The 6127-nt window shown below is 40.0% G+C and overlaps 1 pseudogene across 2 annotated transcripts; it reads right to left on the bottom strand.

The window, feature by feature from the left end:
• Positions 1–2653: 2653 nt before the first annotated feature.
• Positions 2654–5919, bottom strand: LOC149265526 (putative clathrin assembly protein At2g25430 pseudogene; annotated as a pseudogene). Of its 2 annotated transcripts, none has more exons than XR_016260077.1 (2): positions 5670–5919; positions 2654–5218 (listed from the first exon to the last, which is right to left on the bottom strand). The product of XR_016260077.1 is annotated as a putative clathrin assembly protein At2g25430 pseudogene, transcript variant X2 (transcript). The 2 variants fall into 2 exon arrangements; XR_016260076.1 differs by having other exon boundaries at positions 2654–5332.
• Positions 5920–6127: the final 208 nt, after the last annotated feature.

Consider the following 6127-nt stretch of genomic DNA (forward strand, 5'->3'; position numbering starts at 1 on the left):
ATTTATTACAACAGATCCTATGATACAAATTTCTCAGAAAACCGGCATTTGGGTCCTGGTCAACAAAAGTGAACCCCTTCCTTCCAATCAAGTACTCAAAGTTCATCCAGACCCTGGAAGTCAAGTTGACGAAATTATCAGAGTCACTATCTGGTCCAAATTTCTCTGGGAAAAAACCGGCATTTGGGTCCTGGTCAACAAAACTCAACCCCTTCCTTCCAATTAAGTACTCAGAGTTCATCCAGACCCTGGTCAAGTTGACGAAATTATCAGTCACTCCCAAATACATGATGTTGTAAGACAAAAGGAGATTTAAATTTACAGGCATTTTAATAACTAGATCTATCAAGATGAATTCCTAGGATTAGCTAAGTTGGATGAGTCCATGCAGTTAAAGCCCCCTGTGATATTGAGAGGTCAAGGCCTAGGATTAGCTAAGTTGGATGAGTCCATGCAGTTAAAGCCCCCTGTGATATTGAGAGGTCAAGGGCTCAATTCCCTTGACACACTTGGGAGCACCTATGATATTGAGAGGTCACGGGCTCAATTCCCTCAACACACTCGGGAGCAGGATTCGTGGTTGAATCTGCACCTACACTAAGTGATCCATTCCAGTAAATCTGCCTAGTACAAATATTCAATGGACTATCAAAGTCATCTACCAAAGTGAAAACCCAACCTCTAGAAGTGATCCATTCCAGTAAATCTGCCTAGTACAAATATTCAATGGACTATCAAAGTCATCTATCAAGGTGAAAACCCCTCTCAAAGTGATCCCTTCCAGTAAATCTGCCTAGTACAAATATTCAATAGACTATCAGTCATCTATCAAGGTGAAAACCCAACCTCTCGGTCACACAACACCTTGGGAAAAGGTCCTGTTAAGTACGCTAAGTTTGGAAGCAGGCGCTAAATTTCTATTGTTGTGCAAGTGGGCAGAAACTCACAAAACAAATGTATTTTTAGTAAATATTAGCACATACTCAGGTTTACAGCATATGTTTTCAGAATGCAGTCTAACGACAAAATCTGAAAATCATCACCAGCTAAGTTGCAATAAACTTGATGTTCCCTTATTAACCGAAATAGAACTCTCAGGCTTTGTTGCAAACATGGCAGGCAATTCTTACAGATGAAGACTCAGACAATCGAATAGAAGCAACATACAGAAGGGCATCGAACAGAAGCAAAATACAGAAAAGGATTAATTTCCCATTTAGAGATTCAACCTTTGAGGCATTTACTGATTTCCAACCAAAGAAATATTAGGGCTCAGCATTATAAATTCTAGTATTTAGCTTTTTAGCTTCTTCTTTTTTTGAATTAGGTCTACTCCATGTTCAGGGCTTACACATGTTCTTAACCATTAAAGCCACTCCAAACTGTATATATATATACACAGCTCAAATATCTAAATATTTAACTAAGCAAAGTTTTCGAGAGGATGCAATTCGACTGCACACAGCTCAAAGATCGAAATATTTAACTAAACGAAGTATTCGAGGGGATACACTTCGACTGCAAATAGCATCGGTATTAATGTGTTATAATTCGACAGCAAATAGCATTAGTATTATTAACACATTAGCTACCAAACAATACACCTCGTGAACTAGACATTAATATCAGAAGCATTCGATAATTTAACTAGATAAGCAATAAACACAAGAAAATATAGTACAGATTCAGATCCACCAAATTTTTTAAAAGCCAAAGCCAGAATCCAAATTTGACACAAATAAAACTTAAAAGTAAATAAAATATTAAAAAAATTATAATTAATGAAAGAGTTAAAAATCAAAACCGTTCAGGAATCGCTACGTTGGAACGATAAGCTATAACCCAAAAAGAAAGTCTCCTCCATATTATCATTAGCCATCCATAGACCATAAATAATAACTGATAATTTGAGAGGTTGTAACCGTTATTGATAAGTGATAAATTTGAAGACCTTTTTTGCATGAGCATAAAACAGCACAATGGAGTGTTTTTGTGACCTACATCAAGTGGTTTGTGGTTTTCTCACTTGAAGGCTATGTCAGAACTAAATAACAATGTGTGTGAAGTCAGCAACAGCCTAGCACATAACGATAGATCAGACCTTAACAAGAGATCTTGTCTTCATAGATCAAATCTTGAGAGGAGACCTTGACAGATCAGATGTTGACATGAATAAAAATCAGACCTTGACAGGGAATGGTATTTAGGGTTTTGGAAGTTTTTCCATTAAAAAACCACCAATTTTGGGGGATCAATGGATCAAAAAAGCACTGGAAGTTTCGGGATCCATTTTAAAATTTCAGGATCCATCTCATTCTTCACGGGATCCATTTCATGGGCTCAGGATCCAGTTCCTTCTCCAGGGGGACCGCTTCCATGAAAGATCCTGGGCAGATCTTGGCAGATCCAGATCTGGATCCGTATCAGAGTCGTGCATGCATCCTACACAAGGGGCATTACTGTCATAATGGACTCCCGTTATTCATCGGCTTTTTGCTAAAGACAGTAAGGTAGCATCAAAAACTTAAAGCCAGGCATCTACTTGCATGTATGTAAAATATCGAGGCTATCACCATTTTTTACCCAATATCACATATGATTAAAAATGATAAAATCTAGAAAATAGTGCTACAAAACCCATCGAATGCACAAATGAATATAATAGTGGTTCAAACGCATGCATGCGTTCTAAAACTTTTATCATCAGTATCCAGATGCCTTTGATTGATACATAACTTCTCTATTTTCATGTGAATAAACAGGAAGTCATAACTTTACATACATTTTCATGATAAAAATAATTAAGTACTCCAAAAAGATACATTAATAAGGAAAGATGCACTAGAGGATAATACTACATACCATCAAATCTTTTGGGATATCTGATTTTTTTCGGAAACTGTTGATGTTCTGGACATGCTTAATATCTGAATATAGCATTTCATAAAACAAATACCACTCCATAGTTACTCTCAATCAGACTACATTCTTTTCTAACTTCCTAACACCGACTGTACCTGCAGACATTCTCCTCCAATCATCTCAAAAACTATGCAAAGGAATATCTGCCTCAGCCAAATCTACGCTGCATCATATTGTTTTGGTACTGCTGCCAAAGCTGTTGCTCGTGCACCAATAGCTGTTGTTTCTTAGCCAATTCTGCCATCTGCACATATGAAGGAGGTGGAACAGCTAATGAGGCAGCAAATGGGTCTCCTCCAACTGGAACAGCAACTGGGGCACCACCCTCTTGTGTGGGTGGAGCAGGTAATGCCAAGTATGAAGCTGCTTGCCGAGTAGGAAGAACCACACTACTTGAACTCCCAGCCTGAACATATGCATTGTACTGCTGACGAGTTGAAGCTTGATCATATAAGCCATCCAAAAGTAAGGGGTCAAAACCTCCAGACATCGTGTTGCTTTGCTTGGAAAGATTGCTTGCCGACTCAACCAAAGCAAGCTCCCATCCAGCCTTCCCATTTTCAGCTAATGGGGTTTGCCAAGCTGAAGTCGTCCCATTTGATTCAGGTCCCTCAGAAGTTGAAAATGTTTCCCAATTGTTTGAGACAGACGATGTGGCTGAGGAACCAGTGAATAAGGCTAATGCAAATTTGTTTTCCTGCTCTTCAGAAGAAATAGGTGCCTCACTCAGATTTATTAAGTCAGGTTTCTTCTCCTCTTGCTTTGGCAAATTTGATTTTTCAAATTCTTCCTTGATGTCATCCCCAGGGGCCGGTAGAGCTTTTATACTATTCATATCCTCAACAAGCTCCTCTTCCTTTGGGCCTGGACTTTCTGGCCTCACTGGTCTGGGCTCTGGGCTCTTGGGTCTGCTATCACGAGAAGACCGGCCTCTCAGGAACTCTTCCAGCGTCTCGAGAAGTTTCTCTGAAATTTTTTGCACATCAGGATACTCTGATGTCCTACAAACTCCAATGTTTTTGCACAAGTTGTAAAAGGAAACAAGCTCATCAATCTGTTTGGCAGCTTTTGAATAAGTTTCAAATGAACTGACACAATCTTGGTACTCCATGTCAAAAAAGCCATCCAGCAAAATAGCCAAACCATCAGTAATGTCTTTGTAAAGCTGAAAGCTCTCCCTCACAATAGAATAAAGGGCAATCTGAACCAACCTGTTGTTCTTTGCAGCACCTGTTGGACGGCTGGCCAGAAACCGTTCCAGCAGCCTTTGCCAATGTGGGATCATATCGAGTATCATTCCAGGCTTCATATCTCGAACTGCAACAGGCTTACCATTCCCCACCTTTTCCTCATCCTGCTTCTGTTGGCCATCATAATCACCAGAAGCAGATCTGTAACCATTGCTCCGTGAGCTCCCATAACTAGATTCATAATTGTTGGAGTTATTTCTGTAGCCGTTGCTACCACCATAACGGCCATCGCTGTATTCATAGCCACCGGGGTAACTAGATTCAAAGTCACTGTGTGCCCTGGACTTCTGACCCTTATTAGATTTGTCACCAAACTGACATTTCCCCAAAATAGAGCAATCAAGGCGCTCATCGAGATACAGGGCATATGTGCGTACAAATGCGGAATAGTCCCAAGCATTTGAGTGTGAATCATCTCTAAAATCAGACAGATTGAGCAGGCGTGCACCACGCCTCATTCCCTGAAGAACTTCCCGCTCAAAACTTGGATCACCGTCCTGAAATAGCCTATGAATGAGCATCAGCGCCTTCATTGCCACTATCCAATTGTGTGTTTTGCTGATCCTCTTGGACAGACTGTGGACACAAGCACTAACATAACCCCTGGAATAAGAGGTGAGGTGCAAAATTTCATACACATATTTTTCATCTATAGGTACTTCATCATGACTTGTTGCCTTTACAATGGCAACATCCAGATCCGGCGCATTGTTGCTTGCAACCTTTGCTATACTAATACTCGTCTGGTCCTTCACAGCCCCGAGAGCTTTCCTTAGCTTACTTGGAGCCATTCGCAAATCTCAAAAAGCACAATTAACCTTAACAAAGGTTTGATCTCAAAAAAGGCAATTCAAGCTCTGAAAAAACCAAATTTCTACCAACGGGACCTAATCTCCCTACTGCCCTTTTCACGGTCTAAATTCCCCAAATAATGACAAAATTGTATGGCTAACGGCAAACTTGCCGATTTCACCGCCCTGGAACACGACCAGCCAAATCTCTCCACCAGAAGCGATGCCGGGGACCTCAAAGACACGGATTAAACCCTGTTATAAAAGCAGCCGACGTCAAAGGCCACAAATTACCGGCGAATATCCTCCACAGCTGGGGTTTCAGCTCAATCAGGTATATCAATTGCAAAATTTCAAAAAAATCCAAACCTACGTAACCCAAATAACAGCTAAATCAGAGAAGATATCCAAAACATATGAGAAAGATGACAATATCCTCGCTTGAAATTAAAGCAAACAAATCTCTGCAATATTTTAAAAATGCAACAAAATCCATTATCAAAAAGCAGAACGCGGATCTCCAATAAAAAAGATAAAATTTCACTAAATAATCCTATACATCTCACATCTATAAATACAAAACTACAGCTTCCATCTCGAAAATGAAGATCGAATCGCCGGATCTAAGATTTGAGCAAAATTTTCCTCCAAAACATAAATCAAGCCACCTGACTTTCAAAAACTTTACAGAATCTCTCAAAAATACCTGGACAGCGGCCGATATAAATGGATCCTTTGACGCCGGTTCGAATCCTCCTCTCGCCAATCTCCAGCAAAGCTATAAACCATTGAGAAAATCCTCTTCTTCAAATATGAATCCACATTATATTGTCGTAGAGGAAGAACTTTGATTGAACATTTTAAAAGCCATGGACGGAGACGGGCGACCTACAGAGCACAAAATCCATCCATCTTACCAATGGAAAATGCTTGGGATCCACTACCGCGACAAATTTGCTGGAATTTGATGGATTTTGGAATGCAAAATAAAATTTGATGATTTTTGGAATCCGTCTTTATTTTGCCAGGATGAAATCTGAACCGTCCAATCTCGAAACATCCGGTTATTCGAACCCTCTATTCTTTTTGTTTAATTACATGGATGCACATTGTGGTTGTTATGCCACGTGTCAGCTTGCCTGCTTCCCATGTGGCAATGGAAAT

This window comes from Pinus tabuliformis, chromosome 6, assembly GCF_031772625.1.
Source record: "Pinus tabuliformis cultivar Carrire ecotype Pingquan chromosome 6, CPIR1, whole genome shotgun sequence".
NCBI classification, from domain to species: domain Eukaryota; kingdom Viridiplantae; phylum Streptophyta; class Pinopsida; order Pinales; family Pinaceae; genus Pinus; species Pinus tabuliformis.